We start from the raw sequence: 18962 nt of genomic DNA, 5'->3' as shown, positions 1-18962 counted from the left end.
CACCTACCTAATTTTATGTCCTATTAAAGGGCCAAGGCAGTTTCTTTATTTAACCAATGAAACAACAGATAGAAAGATGACCCTCCTCCATCAATAAATATTAACTAAGTTCTTATGTCAGTTTCTGCTGTGATCTGTTTTTTTCCTTTTGGTAAAAGTAGCAGAAGAAAATTCTATGTCACATGCATATGTAAATTGAAAGAGGAGGAATACTTCATAGATTTCTTCTGATATCTGTTGATATTTTCTTTGTTATGACACAAAATCTTTACAAATGGGGCGTGATTATGATTACAAAATGAAACTCAAAACAAGAAGATCATATTCTGTCATTGACGTAGCTGGGCATGGTACTACCCACCTATAATCCTAGCACTTGAGATGCAGAAGCAAAAGGATCAAAAGTTCAAGGTCCAACTGTCCTGTATAGTAAGACCTTGTCACAAAACAATAACAATTCAGGCAGTAGGCTATTTCACACTTTGAATGGATCTTTTATAGATGCATAACTTTATAACATCAGAAATTAGTTATTTGGAAAATGGTTTTTCACTTAATTTTACAGCTTTTTAGAATTGACACATTTCATTTATTATGTAATATATTCTTTTAAAAATCACTTTTAATACTATGATCATCAGTCTCATAAAAAAAAAAAAACCTCTTAAAGTCTCAGGAAGCCACCAAGCTCACAGTGGTAAATACAGCTTTCCAAAATGATAATTTTTACATGACCGCCTAAATTGTATCATTGAAAATAAATACGGTTGGTTGATATTTTGCCTTATAGTGACAGTCTTACTTTGTTCACATATGATAGATAGCCTGCTAGATGCACCAAAAAAAAACCTTAGCTTATTTATCAGTCACTGTTTCAAGTAAAATTATTATACTACGAACAAGGCAGATCATTCAATATACAGTTCAGAGTCCAAGTCCTATTACCTTGAGACAATCATCATTCTTTGGTTTGCAGCATAATTCTCATATCATCACACATACCATAGAATATGTGTGTCTCAAAACTTAAAAGTTAATAGAATTAATCATTAAATGATTAAAATGGTTCATACTCGATGACATTAATTAGTAAACGTGAATTTCCTTTGTTTTTCCAAGTGTATGGAGATAAAAAGGTGATATGTGATGTGGGATTTTTCTCTGTATGCTATGAGTATATTTTATTACCATTGGTTAATAGAATCTGATTTGGCCTATAGCAGGGCAGGATATAGCCAGGCTGGAATATACATACATACATATATATATATATAGAGAGAGAGATGGCAGAGTTAAAGAGATGCCATATAATTGCCAAAGGAGAAAGACAGCCACTGGACCCTTACCAGTAAGACATAGCCTCATGCCAATACACAGATTAATAGAAATGGGCTATTATAAGATGTTAGAGTTAGTTAATAAAAATCCTGAATTAACAGGCCAAACAGTGTTGTAACAGGTTTGTGTGATTATTTGGGTCTGAGCGGTTGGGAAACAAATGAGAAATTTCTGCCTACAGATATGTATTGGCTTTAGCAGGTATAGTATCTTAGTTTGTGCTAAAGAGTAGTTTCATCTTACATTTATTTGCACCATAAATGCAATGGCATCACAGGGCAAAATGTAAACACAGTCACTCTTATTATGATTAAAGCACTGCTTGTCCCCTGCAAGTTTCTCTGGGACTTTCATGGAAATCCCACATATAGTTAGATACATGTTATCTAATTATTCAGTTCACTAAAAAATGTAAATGTGGGGAAGATATGTAAAATGAAAAAGGAGAGGGGTAAAGGATTAAGTCAGAGTGGGCTGACAGGAAGTAATAATGGCCAGGGGTGATGGTTTGAATGAGACCAGACTCCCATAGGTTCAGGTATTTCAACACTTAGACTAAGCTGATGGTGCTGTCTTGGGGATGTTGTAGAGCTTTAAGGAGGTACAGCCTTGTTGGAGGAAGTACCTCACTAGGGGCAAGAATTGGGTGTCTATAGCTCCACCCAATTTAAAGTTCTTTCACTATGCTTCACGTTTGTGATTGAATATGAAATCTTTCAGCTTCTTGCTCTTACTGCTATGTCTGCCATGTGTGGTCATACTTTCCCACAATTATCAACCCTTTTTAAGTTTTATTTTTGAGATTATAATACATGTACAGCATTTCCTCCTTCCATTTCCTGGCTCAAAACCCTCCCTTATATCTTCCTTTCACTGTTTCAAATTCATGGCATTTTTTTCATTTCTAGTTGGCATATTTATTTCTAAATATATATAGGAAACCTGATCAGGCTGGATAATGTTACTTGTGTGTACCTGTTCTCAAGACTAACCATTAGGTATTGGTTAATAACCAATTGGTTGCCTATTTGCACCTGGGAGGGGAAAAAACATGCTTGTAGTTTAGCTAGCTTTCTGAGCTTTCCCCCTTCTAAGTTAGCATGTCTATTTGTGTCACCCTTGTTTAGGTCATGCTTGGGCAGCCATGTTTGCAAGATTTCATGGGTGTAGCATCCCTGTTATTTCTAGGAGATCCAATCTTGCAGCAGATTTCCTGTTCCTCTGGCTCTTACAATCTTCCTGTCCCCTGAGCCTTAGATGCAGGAGTTGTGTTATAGATGTATCATTTGGAACAGGCTCTACAATTCTGCATTTTGATCAATTGTCACCTTCTAGAATGGTCATCTTCTATTGCAAAGAAAAGTTTCTTTGATGAGAGGTGAAGACTAAACTTATCTGTAGCTCTAAGGACAAATATTTAGAATATAGTTGAGGATTATGCTGGTTTACTAAAATGGTGCTTTTAGATTCTCCTCCAAGATCCATGACTTTTAGCCCTGAGAAGCTGGATAGATATCCAGGATCGGGCATGACTTTTCATTTGTTGATCATGTCTTAAGTTCAATTATAGAGCTGTTGGTTACTGCCAAAATATGCATGCCACTATTGTACCCTTAGGATTAACATGCCATGCTGGTCATTGTGGTTTATAAGTATCTGGATAGGTAGGTCTGTTGCATTCTTCCTTTCTCTGGAAGCTTGCACAGTACCTTCTGACACCAGGAAAGCTAATCCCCATGATGGACTTTTATCCTTCTAAAGATCTAAGCCAAAGTAAACTCTCTTCCATAAGTTGCCTTTGGTCACAGTGTTTTATCATAGCAAAGTGAAAAGTTACTGATACCATGGGTTAACCCAAACTAAGAATGTGAGAAACAGCTTTATGAAATTAGTAAGCTAATTTCAAAATACAACTTTTTTTTTTTTAAAAAAAGAGTTCCAACAGAATTACCTGGTATGGGTAGACAAAACCACACCCAGAAGACATGGATTATTGCATGAAAATCACAGTACAAGGCACGTAATGAATTCCTATAAGTTGCTGGTCTCCCAGACTTCCAAAAGAACACAGTTCTATTGCCATTGCCCTACATGAGAAGACCTCATGGCAGAAGACACCACAACTTTGGCTGCAGAAAATTTCAAACTAATTGGGAAATTTCCTCCTTGCTTGCTAGCTAGCTTTCTTCGTGCTAAAAGGTGCTTTGTAGGCTGCTGGAAGAGAAACAGCATCAGTTGTCTAATACAGTGCTAGACCCTGCAAGCTACAATACTGACTTCTCAAGCAGGATGTTCCCAATGGTGGAATATTGCTATGAATGTCATGAGATGACTAGCTTCTTACTGGATTTGAGACATCTGTTCCACAGGAGGGAATTCCATGCCTCATACTGTAATCCCATAATCCTAGTCAGAAGATCATTGCTCTTTAGGTACTAAGGTAGAAGCTAGTATTTTCATTCGTTTGTTTGTTTTGTGAATGATCATGCAATTAAACTATCTTGTGAATATTTAGATTTATACTCCTTGATCTGGTCTTCTCTCAACCTTGGTTAGAGGAGCTTCAGTGCTCAGTAGACAGCAGACAGGTGTTTAACTGGTCACAGTACTGAAAGAAAGAGACCACCATAAGGTGGAACATCTATACTAACTCCACCACCAAGGCGCAGGGAACATTGTAGAAAAAGAGGCAGAAGCGTTGAAGAGCCAGAAGAAGCAGGGCAATGCTATAAAATGCTGTCTTCTAGAGGTGACGTGACTCTAACACTCATAAATTCACAGTAGCTGTGTACCTGTACAAGATGGCTGAAATTTGCTTAAAGATGGTCTATTTCCATTTGAAAGTTACTTTGCAAAGTCATAAGAAAATGTTAAGTATAGATGTGATTGTTTCTACAACCTTGCCATTTGAATGTTTTATAAGCAGCTGTATGTATTATGAATATACCTATATGTTCTGTGACTTTTCTTCAAGGGATTTTAGTTGTTAAGATAAATAGGCTCACATGAGAAGAAATAACTTAGTTGTGGTCCACTGTGGCTCAGCTCTACCTTTCTATAAAATGGTCCATCATTGTTATTGCAAATTACATTATACCTCTGAAAACGGGTGGTCAAAATACAGTAGTAAGTCTTTTGTTTTGTTTCAAACAGGGTTTTTAGTCTATACTTCAAGGTAGTTAGGAACTTGTTATACATCCTTCAGGCTACCCGAAAATGTGTAATCTTCTCCTTTAGTCTTTCAAGTGCTTGGATGACACTCGTGAGTCACCGTGTCTAGCTCAGGAATAGGGCACATTCAATTACTCTGAATTATTAGGAAATTTTAGAAGGCACCACATATTACATGTGGAATTAGTTTTAGACTTTTTCTATTTTTATAATATTCACATTTTGAAATATATTCTTATTACATTGATAAAAGGAAATGGAAAACATCCTTAATTTCAACATCAAAGTTAAGCACAGTTTCCTATGAACTATGATAACAACTGTCTTTGCAAGATAAACCCATTGAATTAACAGTAGTGCAAATGTTATGGACATAACTGGCAATGTTCTGTTTGGCTTTAATGCCCCTTCCATGAACCAGAACTCATGTCTCATACTGTTAACTGAGCCAAACAACTATGGAAGGCCACGTCATAGGCAATAGGAAAGAACCCAATGCTATCGTTCTGCTAAATTGACAAAGTAATAAACTGTTCCATAACCCTTAATGTTTATACCCATAGATAGGCGCAATTCTTAACCCTCATCAGAGAAGCCTCTTCTTGCAGTTGATGGTGATTGATACAAAGATCTACAAGTGGCCAATGTGGAGAGAACAAGAGTGTGGAATACATAGTTCTAAAGTAGGTCCTCTGCGTCACACCTCATTCCTCCAGGACTTGGAGATCATTGCCAAAGAGGGGGTGGGAAGATTGTACAAGCCTGGGGCAGAAGATGTTTGTAGTAAAACAGTTATTTTTCCAGATGTGATAGGAGAGTTGCACATGTGAACTCACAGTAGCTGTATGTACAAGGCCTGTACCAACCAGATCAAGCTGATACACATCCCAGCTCAGAAGGCAACTGATGGATGCCAGGGAAGGAAAAGTCAGTTTTCTTCAGGGAAGAGGCCCCGGAGAGGTTACCCATCCTCTAGGAGGTGCTCCTATATCCATGCATATACAAGCAGCACTAAGTGGACTCGGTGGATTGAAATGTAGAACACATGAAATTGGGAGGGATAGGGGAGAAATTGAGGTGTGGAGTTAATAAAAAAATATTAATCATAAACACTTGAAATTCTCAAATAGTTAGAAGTTAGCCACCATTAACAAGTTGGATTTTCTGCCAGTCGTTCCTAACTAGAGCGAGGTACACATGGAAAGGACCTCAGAAATTACTTGGTCCAATACATTAATTTTACAAATAAAGATAATTCATGAAAACGTTTGAATTTTTGCCTGGTGTGGTGGTACACTTTAGTATTCAGGATGCAGAGTCAAGAGGAAAATACACTCAAGGTCAGTCTTGGTTATAGCAAGATTCAAGTCAGCTTACCAGCCAGTCAGATTTCTTTCTCAAGATTCAAAACAAAAAACAACAGCAAACAATATGGTAGAATCTATTTCTTGTCTTATTTCAATTTGTTGAAACAAGAACAGACTATGACAGCACATTCTGTAATTTAGATGTGTTTGTATAAACCCTGAGTTGTAGCATAAGCCTAGCAAAGATTTGACCTAAAGTACTTGATAGAAATCAATTGATTTCTAAGACCTTCATGGTTTGATCATTGTCCCATAATGAAGCAGTCACTTTGTGACCATGAAGGGAACAAAAAAAGTCCAAGGAGAAAAGGTCAAAATGGTATTATAAAAAGAACATGCATGCTATATCATGAGATAAAATTGTGAGGGCCACTCAAGAATTGCTTACCCTCAGATTGCTTGGAGAGAAAATTAAATGTTTCCATTGTTCAAACTCCTACAAATTGGGAAGTTGTATATTCTATTACCTGTAGCCTTCTGAAAATCTGAACTCAAACAATGAGCCAGTGAAAACACACACACGCATGCGCATGCAGGCACATCATCTGCTTTCTGCCATGCTCCTAAAGATCTTTACGAAACATTTGTAAATGTTTTCCTAAAATCTAATAGGAAAGGTTATGTTAAGATTGTTTGCTACTAGGTGTGTATCGAAGGGAAGCGTTCAGTGATGATTTTGACATTTTGAACCGTGGAAATGTACCACTTGTTCAAAAAAGGTAAATATCAAGCTGTTGTAAAATTTTAAGAGCAAAGTTAAATCATGAGAGTTGTGGTGGCAGAGTAAATAAAACATGGAACTTGACATGAAAAGCTCTAGAGAATTAACACTGTATTTTCTCTTGTGAAAAGATTTATCTTCAGAAAGGTAATTGAAAGAAAAGCTCATACTCTAGTAAAATTCACTGCAGTTTGTATTCATGCAAGAGAAGATTTGCTAGCATTTAAAATATCTAGCAATAGGTTCTTTCCAAGAAAAGCATTTCAAAAATGTCTGAAGCTATCACAGATTATGCCTCTTCAATTCTTTTGAGAATTTTGTATCTGCATATACTACATTTTTTTATCAAACCAACTCCCATTGCATTGTCCTCCACTACCTCTCTTCTCCCCTCTACTTCTCCAAATGTTCCCATCCTAGTTCTTAGGCTGATTTTGGTATAGGAGAAATGCTTAGGCTACACACTCAGCCTCATATTCTTCACTGTGTTTCTATGATCAAAATTTTCCGACAGAAACAATTTATTGGAAGAAAGATTTATGTGGCTCATAGTTTCAGGTTCATCAAGGTGAGGAACATATGGAGAGCTCACACTGGCAAGAAGTTTTTGGCCATCTTGGCACACCAGGAAGCTGAAGGATTGTGACTAGAACTAGGGATTCCTGGAAACATCAAAGGACCATTTTTTTTTAATCAGCAGATTTCTTTTTTAAAAGACTTTTGTTATATATAGTGTCCTTCCTGCATATATGCCTACAGGCTAGAAGAGGGAGCCAGATATCATTACAGATGGTAATGAGTCCACCATGTGGTTGCTGGGAATTGAACTCAAGGCTTCTGGAAAGAGCAGTCAGGACTCTTAACCTCTGAGCTATCTCTCCAGCCCCAAAGGCCCAGTCTTAATGATTTACTTCCACCAATTAAGCTTCACCTTCAAAAGATCCCACAGCTTACAAAAATAGTGTCACAGACTTTCAAAACATAAGCTTAAAGAGAATAATTTATTTTTAAGTCACAATAAGTATCCCTTGTAATCCTGTGATAATTGTATACTGGAATAGATGTTTACCAAAATTTACCCAGTTTCTGATGACAGCAAATTCACCATCAGTGTTGCTTTGAATGCCTTATGATCTCCAAAAAATGCCTTAAATAATTATCAGAGCAAGACTTATTGTTTCATTGTTACAAGACATCCATTGCTATCGCAAGCAATTGTCCTATATGATGATTGCAATTTTTATACCCTCATACTAAGCAAAGGGAGCTATTCCTGAAATAAACAAATAAATAATAAATAAAACAGAATATAAAAAGGAAGCCAGACTCTTTGCTAACTTTCCAATAATATCAATGTCAGGGCAGTGAGGTTTGCTTTGCCCTGGTCTCAGCCCTAATTGTTCTGTCATTATAAGACTCCCTTATTCCAAGGCAAACCAGAACAATTTGTTACGCTAATTGATAGGTGCAGTTTCAGAGCAACAAAACATGAGAGGAAAGGGGAAGCAAGGCAGTGAAGCAGCAAAATCAAATGCAAAGTGATCTATTAACAAACCAGTCCGAATTGCAAAAGAATGTACTTGATTGATGACCTAGGCAACTTATTTCCAGAGAGGATGCCTCAGGCTTCTGCTCCTTAGGTACATCTCTTGAGAGGAGGTGTCTGACATTCTCTTCCTGTTTCCTATTTTCGCTGGACATTGTCATTAAACAGAGTGTTAAACCTCTGCAATTTCAGGCTCTGTCATCTTGCCCTTCTGAAAAGCTTATGGGGAAACCAAATCATGTGCCGCCTGCTACAGTCCTGATACTGAGTGGGACTTGGGAGAGGTAGGCCGCCTGTAGGCCTATGGCAAAAGGCAGAATGGAGGTTTGTAGACCTGTGAAGGCAGCATTCACTAGTGCCTAATTGCTTCCATACGAATTGTCTAACAGCCTCAGATTTGAATCTCAACCCTGACATTTGCAGGCAGTATCATTCCCCACAAGTTAATCTGTAAACGAGGATTACAACTGCAGTCTTCATAGAGTTCTGAAAAGTAAATGAAATAAGACCTCTGCGGTTATTACAAGACCTCTTGCTATGCGGCAAATATTTCAGAGGCACGACAGAAATCCAAGAGAGGATTCTAGTGCTTATTATTGTTAATTGATGGTGTTACTTCTCAAAAATGAATCATGTGTCTACTTAACCTGGCCAATTTCAAATAGATTTCTTTATTAAATGCTGATAATAATAAGCACTGCCACTTTTTTAGTGAGAGTGATGTATTAGGTACTATGCAATCAACTTCACAGACTATTCTGGAAAACAAGGAATCTGTGTTTTAGACAGATTGTGCAATTTACTCACATTTCCATGACTAAAAGGAGCTGTAAAGACTTTAAAATTTTTTCCTATATTTTATGTCAATTGAGGTTCTTGTGAAAAATAGATGGAACACTTAAACTGGAGAAATAAGGAATGCTTAACGGTAGTGTACACTTTTAATCCCAGTACTCAGAAGGCAGAGGCAGGTGAATCTCTGTGAGTTTGAGGACAGCCTGGGCTACAGGCGTCAAAGCTATGCAGAGAAGCCCCATCTAGAAAAACAAAAACAAATTGTCTAGATAGCTAACAAATTGCCTACCTATTGTTTCTTACAACAGGACATACAGAGGCCAAGAAAGATGGTGCAGAACATGAAGGCAAACTGGTTCAGCTGAAAGCTAAAATCACTGCTATTCCATAAGAAGGTGGTCGGAGAAAGACTAACAAGTATCCACAGAAGAGTTAGACTTGAATAATGAATCACTGGGACGGCCCACCTATGAAGTGGATGAACTCTGCTAGGCATTTATGGAACTATAAATCTCTTCAAACTTTATTTCTATTCTGATAAATCCATGCTCCCTTACTCCTATGTCCTTTTCTGATTGTCATTCAATTTTCAATCTTATTCTTTCCAAGCCTCTCACTGGTTAGCCAACTTAATAGTCAATCACCTTGAACTACTATAGAATGTTATTATAAGCTGTCTCTCCCACTAAAGGAAGTGGATAACTATATTTACAACTTGAATTTGTGTTCTCTAGGCAGTTTATCCTTCATCAATGCCTTTCAAGGCCACCTGTGTATAGGACTATATATCATAATAGCATTTGACTTCTCTCTAGTGTCAGGATGCTATGCAGATCCATGTGTGAACCATATCTGAAATTTTACTTCTATTTTCTGGTCAAGGAGAACTCTATTGGAAGTCATATATGTGGATTAAAAACAATATAGCAAAGCACCGGTATGTGACAAAGAGTCTAAGCCTACACATTGTGCAGCTTATTTATGTCTTTCCTGGACTTGTCTAATCCAATATTGTATATGCAATTTCAAATATGTAAGAGTATTCAACTTTGAAATCCAATTTTATGAACATAAAGAATAGGTAACACCAAGCTCATAGCTGGCAGCATCTTGGTCAGGCTTTCGCCTTTCCACTAAAATCTAGCAGTGGGCAAGATGTCTTCAAAAATAGAGTTGTTGGTAGAAGATTCTGCTGCTGAGATCTATCAGAGACTTGGTGCGTTTCTGTTGTTTGCTCTCACACACTTCTGCTATGACTCTGTTGAGAGATACACACTACAGACCGAGTTTTATCTTATCCAAGGTCTACCTTAGTGTGTTCAAGAAGCGGAGCCAAATATATATGGCATTAAATCCAACATCATTATGATAGTCTGTAAGGAAAAGCAGCTGCTCTGTTTTAGAGATGATATATTCCAATATACTTCAGACTACATACGTCTAGGGATGTAAATTATGCAGCTAGTTCGGATTTCTTGTGGTGTTATCATCTACCCTCTGCTATGTATATATCTTGACTGCTTACTTACTACTTACAGACTGCACCTACTCACTGGGTCCAATTACCTTAATGTCATAATCATACTGTATCAGAATGGTATTCTACAAGAAATCAAAATTACCAAGTCCTCTCCAGACTCTATTATGGAAGAGAACATGTGAGCATATCCCTGAATAGGCTTAGTTAAACTATTGTCCCTGGTGTGAAGGCAAATGGCTTCTGATCATCATTGCTGATAGAAATGACTTAAAAGTTTTTGTTAAGTCAGTGGCTATAAACCAGGTGTCAGGCAGTCTGTTCCTATAAACTTAGCATATACAGAATCACAGCTGTGTCTAGAACCATTATCTTATTAAGTCTGTGATTATCTATATTCTAGGACCAGCCAAATTCTCAAGTCAAATAAGGATAGGAATCGCCGTACTGATATTTTCATGTCTTAGGTTGTGGCAATTTATCTGTGTAGTACTCCATGCAACATTATTTCAATTTTACTATACTGGTGAGACCTAGGAGATATTCCTAGGACTTCCATTTGATCATCACTGCTATATGAGCCCTAACTTCATGAATCAGGAAGTCACAGTAAATTTGTCTCATTGTGTGTGTGTTTCACGGTACAGTCTATAGCTAGAGAAATAAACCCAGGTTGTGTCAATAGCCTTGCTGAATTTGGATCAAGATTCTGTATCCTGAATGCCTCATTAAAGCCTCAAAAGCTCCTCCCATACATGCTGCCTAGATTCCGGAAAAAAAAATTATAACTCTTTCTGGTAAGCTTTCATTTCCTAGAATTTGCACTTGTTCATATGGTATTATGGTTTCATATGGTGTTATGGTTTCATATGATGTTATGGGAACTTTCATTTGGGGATGCTACCTGCCATGACAGATTTGATGACTAAAAAGCTTTAATGAAGAAAAAAGTATTTGGTACCATATGTTCTATTTATTTGGTTCTGGAAAAATACCAGCACCAAAACCACAGCTGTGATTGGAATAACCAGTTGCTTGGAGGAAAAACTGCAGAGTTTGTCTCCTCCAATAAGAGAGGCTCAAAGTTATCCATTTTCTCTGTATCTGCCCAAATGTGACTGTTTCTTAGTATCTCATTTAGTAGTTTGTTAGCATAACTCTCGGTTTTATAAGCTAAATATTGGCCTTAGGAAGAGGGATATGGGCAGCAGAAAGTTCAGCAAGGGAAGAGTTACCTGGCCTGTTCTCATTTCTCGTGTGTCTCCCAATCTTCTGCTACTGCTTCTACTGATTGAACTGAATCTTAAGCCAGGGAAGAGATTCCTTAGTGGTGGGGAGGGGAGTTAGAGAACAGAGTAGAGATTGGTACAAAGTACATGAGAGGTCAAATGAAAGCATCCAGCAGAACTTTAATTCCTGTGCTTCTCATCATTGTGTTCTAAAATGCCAATTCTGATCTGTTGTTTTTAATATCCATAGCAAGATAAAAATGTAGGAGAAATTTCTATTACTTTTATCACTATGGGATTTCATTTCTTTGTGACCAGGGAACTGAATTCCACAGTAGCATTCATTAAGCAGTTTACAGATGGCAGTAACCACAAAGTGTTCCAAGGATGGGAATGTTTGTACTAATAGTTTAAGGCATAAGGTACCTCATATGTTTTTGATACACTGGAATATCGAAATAAGAAAATTGTATAAGAAAATAAGTGCCAGCATATACCTATACTAATTTTATGATTGACCACTACTAGTTTATTCAATAAGGGTTATTGAATAGTATTTCCAACATATAGGCAAGCAAAACAAAAACTAATAAATTTTGTGTTATATTAGGAAAATTGGGCAAACATTGTGATAGCTTGTTTTATATCAAAAACATAAACTGTAGTCATCTGAGACGAGGAAGCCTCAATTGAAAAAAATGACTTCAAAGATGGGCTGTAGGCAAGCCTATGGGACATTTTCTTAATTGATGATCAATGGGGAAGGGCCCAACTCACTGTGGGTGATACCAACACTGGGCAGGTGGTCCTGTGTTGTTGGGGTTTCTGTCTTGCCCGGTTCTCACAATAGTTAAGTCCCAAAGAAATCACACAGAGGTCTACATTAACTATAAATGGATTGGCCCATTAGCTTAGGATTCTTATTAACTCTTATAACTTATATTAGCCCATTATTCTTATCTATGCTAGTCACATGGGTTGGTATCTTTTTCAGTGAGGCAGTCACATCTTGCTTCTTCTGTGGTGGGCTCAAAACTGCTAAAAAAGCTTCCTTATTCCCAGAATACTTCTGTTCTCATTGACCCGCCTCTACTTCCTGTCTGATTGTCCCACCTATACTTCCTGCCTGGCTAATGGCCAATCAGTGTTTATTTAAAATATAATTGACAGAATACAGACCATTCTCCCACACAAGTTCTGGGTTTTTATTAGAAAGAAGACTGAACAAGCCACGAGAAACTAGTCAGTAAGCAGTACTCTTCCATGGTTTCTACATCTGCTCCTACCTCCAGGTTCCTGTCCTGCTTGAATTTCTGCCATGACTTCCCTCACTGATGGACTGTTACCTGGAAATATAAGTAAAATAAGCCCTTTCTTCCCCAAATTGTTTCTGGTCATGGTGTTTTATTCATTACAACAAATCTGACTACAGAAAAGTCAGGGCATTCAGAAGAAAATGAGTGGAAACAGGAAATCTATATAACTTTGTGAGTGCCTTTCACTGATGTTTGGTAAAAGGAAAAGTCACAGTTATTGAGTGGTCTTTTCCCCTTTATCTATGAATGTAATTTTTGCATTGCAGTTCATACCTTTTCAAAGTTTCAAAGTTCTTTGAAATTAAAATATAATCATATCATTTCTCCCCTTCAGCCCATTCCATGTACCCTCTTACTCTCTCTCTCTCTGTCTTTCTCTCTTCCCCTCCCTCTTTCTCTCTTTCCCTCTCTCCCTCCCTTTCATGTTTATAACCTCTTTTTCATAATTCCTTGCTATATAGCAAAATAACCCTAAACCTAGTGGCTTACACACCTTTAAAAAGCTAAATATCCTCTCCCATGACCCCCACGCTCCTAATTTATTCAGGAGATCTGGTCTTTCCCTCCTTCCTATGTATATCCATGTCTGTCTGTCTTAGGGCTCTCCTTCTTACCTGCTTCTCTGGGCTTGTGTACTGTAAGCTGGTTTTTCTATGCTTTATGTCTAAACACCACTTATGAGTGAGTGTATATTATATTTGTCTTTCTGGGTCTGGGTTACCTCACTCAATATCCCTTTTTCTAGAAGAGGAGAGGGAAGGAAGGGAGGGGAACGGAGGAAAGTGTATAACTCAATAAAAACAACAGAAAAGGTAAATATCAATCATTTTCTATGAGTTGCCTAGCTGTTTTGGTCCAGGTAATGTTGAATGAGACTGAGTGATCTCAGTTGGCATTGTTTACAGTTCTAGCTGTCAGCTATGTCAGATGAGGCAGGCAATAACTTGGTTACATGTCTCTTGCCATGTAGTACAACAACCTGGGATCTTGAATACAGGCATTATTATAGGATTCCTAAGAACTAGAAAGGCAAGTCCTAGAGTACAAGTACTTTTACAGTCTTTGCTTATGTTACATGTGCTAGCTTACCATTAACCAGAGAAGGTCACATAAACAAGCACTAAGTCAAAGGAGGTGGGAAATAATTAAGACAGGGCATGGGAGAGGAGATGACTGCAGCCTTATTTGCCAATAACCTTTCACTATTATTAGGGTTTGATAATTATATGAACTTAGCCTCTGAATTGTTCATGTCAGAAGTCTTGAAATTAGTCTCTACCTCTCTTTTCCTCACCAAGTGTAAAATAGAAAATTATTTAATTAGTTAAATAAAATGCATTTTGTTAGAAATAATTTTCTCTTATTACTTTAATAATGTAACCATTAAAACATTTTTTGATAACAGAACCATTACTCTTTAATTAATTATAATCAGAGACTGGAGAGAAGGAACATAATTGTCAGAATAAAATATGAAATTTATTTTAAATACCAGTAACCTATTTTATTCCATCTATTCAAAGAGGTAATCACTAGTAAATGGCAACATTTAAACCCTTAGAAAAATATTAAGTACTACTCCTGTTTTAGGTGATTGTGTGCTTGCTTCTTATCTGAGAGTTGGCAGCAGGTAAAGTAAGCTGGTTTTTTATGCCTGCATTGTTAATTTTCCTTCTTCCAGCTAATTGACTGATTTCTGCCTTTTCTGCCTGCCTCCCAAGGGGGTCATTTTCTCTGACAGGAAAATTGAATGGCACTAAACCATCCCACCATCATCAGTTGGCACAATCATTTATAGAGCTCTTAGAAAACTTCAAATGGAAGTTTTCCTTCATGAATTGCTGGAATGGGATATTGTACTGCTATCAAGCAATTGCTGATCCACACACAAATTAGCTTCATAACAATTTTGGGCCTCAGTTTACTCATCTGCAAAGCAGTAATTTGATTTGAATTTCGTCTCTCAGTCTGGTTCTTTGCATCAACATGAGTTCTGTCTATGCATCAGATTCAGTGCTCAGTTGACTATAGTTATGGAGGAAGGAACCTGGTACAGTATTGGTTATAGTTGGAGGTAAGATTGATCACAGTCATTATATAGAACCATGTATACCATTCTTCAGATATCCATGCAGAATTCAAGAGATAATTCCAGGAAGCATATCTAAAACTTTGTGTGTACCATTTCCAACTTTGTGTGACTTGAATTGATTCTACACTTGAGACTTGATGTTTTCTTTAAATGTTAGAAAACATCTGTGTAGCTTTCACTATGACTGAAATGGCATTTACTTACTTTCCAGAGCTCTTCAAGCTGAACTGATCAGGAGTCTTTATTATTTGGGGAGCCAGATCCCTTTGACTCTGAGTACAATCATTAACATACTGTGGATGTGCACATAAGCACATACATATGATTGAGAGGACTTCTGCTGTTCTGAAGTTTATAAATTTGGTCTGATTCGATTTGTGAATTCTAGGGATCACTTTCCTATGCTACTGGGGTTCTATTCAGAAATGCAAGCTATGTCCCAATGTATTTTCCCTTAGCTTTTCAGTTTTTACCAATTATAGTGTGTTTTAAGTTAATATATTTACTATAATTTTAAAATTGACTTGTGTGCAAGGTCAGAGATGGTGTTCTAATTTCATTCTCACATGGGAGTATTTTATTTTCACTGCCCAATTTTATCGAAAGGTTATTTTTGTCTGTGTTTTTGATACCTTTCCTCAAATATAGCCAATTTACTTCTCTCTGGTGATGTGGGAGTCCCCTCTGTGTGCTGTGATTACCAATAATGAATAAAGAAACTGCCTTGGCCTGTTGATAGTGCAGAAATTAGATAGGCAGGGAGGACTGTACTGAATGCTGGGAGAAAGAAGGGCGGAGTCTGAAAGTTGCTATGGATCCACCACCAGAGATAGACCTGCTAAAACTTTGCTGGTTGGGCATGACCTCGTGGTGATGCACAGACTAATGGAGATAGGTTAAATTAACATGTAAGAGATAGCAATAAGAAGCTAGAGTTAATGGGCCAAGCAGTGATTTAATCAATACTAAAAACAAACTTCTATATGACTCAGCTATTCCACTCCTCAGCATGGATCCAAAGGACTGGGCATCCTACATCACAGATACTTGTTACTTGATTCACAATAGCTAGGAAATTGAAGTAACCAAAATGTACTGCAACTGACGAATAGATAATGAAATTGTGGTACATATACCCTATGTAATGAAATTATGAAAATATCAGGTAAATGGATGGAACTAGAAATGATCATATTGAGTGAATTACCAAGACCCAGAATGTTCTCTGTCTACAGCAGCTTCTCTCTCCAAACTTTCTTGGGTAGACACATGTATCTCAGAATAGCTACAAAAATCAGGAAAGTAAAAAGTGACCATTGTCAGGGTAAGGGGTAGGAGAGCAATAAAGAAGGGAATATGAGGTTATAGTGATCTTATTGGGAAAATAGGAAAAATTGGGGCTCTAATTAGGGAATATGATGGAAATAAATATAGAAGAAGGAAGACAAAATAGTAACAGTAAGGCTGTCTGAAAAAGAATTGTACTATTAACTATCTACCTAAAGTAAATATAATACATTTATAAGTCTGTATATAAATATTCATATATAGTTTAAATGAATTTTTCTCATCTTTGCTGGCAATGTTCCTTCCAGGAGCAAAAGACTACCTAGCAGAACCCCCAGCATCAGGCATGAGAATCCCTTTTTGAGTTGTTGGCCTACGTTATCAAAGAGACCCCATCAAACAAACATTCTATTGTTATCATCACCCTTGGTTGCCTCCTAGAGGTGGAAGGTAAATCCTTACTGCTTAAGACACCATGCACTTAGACATAAGGACAAGAGGCTCCTGAGCTGGATCTGACCTTAATTCCTACTTCCTGAATACCAGTTTTCATGGCACCAGAAGTTACCATGTAAATTTCCAAAGGAGGGAATCAATAAACAGTCCTGGCCAGCTATGATGCCTGTGTACCACAATGACAACATAATTCTAAGAGTGCAATGGTGAAACAGTTCTTCAATTGAATATAATGCCTGCTCAACAAGAGGAAAATCCTGCCTGGTACTGGAATCCAAGCAAACTACTCAGGGTTACTGAAAGCATAGTTCTTGGAGGAGAACTTCCACTTTACTAAACAAGATTGTGTAGGTGGAGACTGCTCTTTCATTTCCCGGCTGCCAAGACCTAAGTAATAGCACAGAAACTATATTAATTATAACTCTGTTTGGCCAATCACTTAGGCATTTTCTAGATAACTCTTCCATCTTAAATTAACCTATTCCTATTAATCTGTGTATCGCCACGAGGTTGTGGCCTACCAATAAGGTTCTGGCTGATGATTGGCATCTTTCCCCTTCAGCAACTACATGGCATCTCTCTGACTCCACCTACTTTCTCTCTATATCTCTGTTTGGATTTCCTGCCTGGCTTTACTCTCCTAAGCCATTAGCTGAAACAGCTTCTTTAATAAACAATGGTAATTTAAACATATTCATAGCATACAGAGAGGGAATCCCATACATCTCCCCCTTTTTTCTAAAAAAAATGGAAGATTTTAAGTTTAACATAGAAAAATTACATAAACAAAACAGTTATCAAACAAAATTATATTTATAATATTTAATTTTTTTACATTTGGTAAAATAGGCTTAAAATATAGACAATTATAAAAATAAATGGTTTTGAAATATAAAACAAAGTCTTTAAAGAGACAGTAAAAATTATATAAAAGAGTGGTGTGGGAGAATTGTCTGTATGCTGTCAATCATGTTTTAAATAAACACTGATTGGCCAGGCAGGAAGTAGAAATGATGCAATGAGAAAAGGAGAATTCTGGAAAGGAGGAAGCTGATTCCTTCCATTCCTGCCCAGACCACCGAAGCAGCAGGATGTGATCTGCCCCACTAAAAAAGGTACTGAGCCACATGGGTGACATAAATTAAAAAATGGGTTACTCAAGATGTGAGAGTTAGCCAGTGAGAGGCTAGAGCTAATGGGCCAATCAGCTTATAATTTATGGAGACCTATGTGTGATTTTCTTTGGGGCTAAACAGCTGGGGGTACTAGGCAGGACAGAAACTCTCAACAAGCAGAACCCCCTCATGTTACAGAATGGCACCCACATGGATAACAACATCCACAAAAAGCTTAAAAGTTTTGGGAAAGACTAGACTAAAGCATTTCGGTTTTCAGCTGTAACAGGAAAAAAGCTGCACTGTTTCAAAATGCCGGCTTTCTGGGCCATCCTGCCAGGGAAAACTCTGACTCTTTCAAGCAGGTGGTCCTGACTAGGGAGCTATGGACACACTGTTGCAGCTTGCTTCCCAGCAAGGACCTTGAAACCCATAGGAGCTTTTGAGTGTTGTTTATGGACACACTGTTGCAGCTTGCTTCCTGGCAAGGACCTTGAAACGCCATAGAGTTGTGGCAAAAAATTTCTCCATATTCCTTAGCAAATTAAAGACCCATATAGTCAGAAAAAGAAAGATATACATTGAAGAGAGATTCAAAGAGAAAGAAAACCTCTAAATGGTTTACAATGTGTTAAAATATATACAGGCTAAAGGTTAAAGTTCGAAAGAAAGAAAGAAAGAAAGAAAGAAAGAAAGAAAGAAAGAAAGAAAGAGAGTGGGCAGTTGTGGTGGCACATACCTATAGGATTTGCCTGGGAGTCAGAGACAGACAGATCTCTTTGAGTTCAAGGACAGCCTGGTCTACAGATTTATTCCAGGACAAAGTTATACAGAGAACCTGTTTCAAGAAGTAAAAGTTCTATGGTGATATGCAAAATATTCATCAGTAAGGCTATAGGATAGGATCATTTCAGGTTCCCTATCTTCAGCTGCCCCAGGAACTAACTGGGGACCTCTCCTTAGGTACCTGGAAGCCCCTCTAGGTCCAAGTCTCTTCCCAACCCTACGATGGCTCCCTTAATTAAGATATGTGCTTCCCTGCTCCCCTATCC

The sequence above is a fragment of the Microtus ochrogaster genome, unplaced genomic scaffold, assembly GCF_000317375.1.
Source record: "Microtus ochrogaster isolate Prairie Vole_2 unplaced genomic scaffold, MicOch1.0 UNK58, whole genome shotgun sequence".
NCBI classification, from domain to species: Eukaryota; Metazoa; Chordata; class Mammalia; order Rodentia; family Cricetidae; genus Microtus; species Microtus ochrogaster.
Note: the sequence above shows the minus strand (reverse complement) of the source record.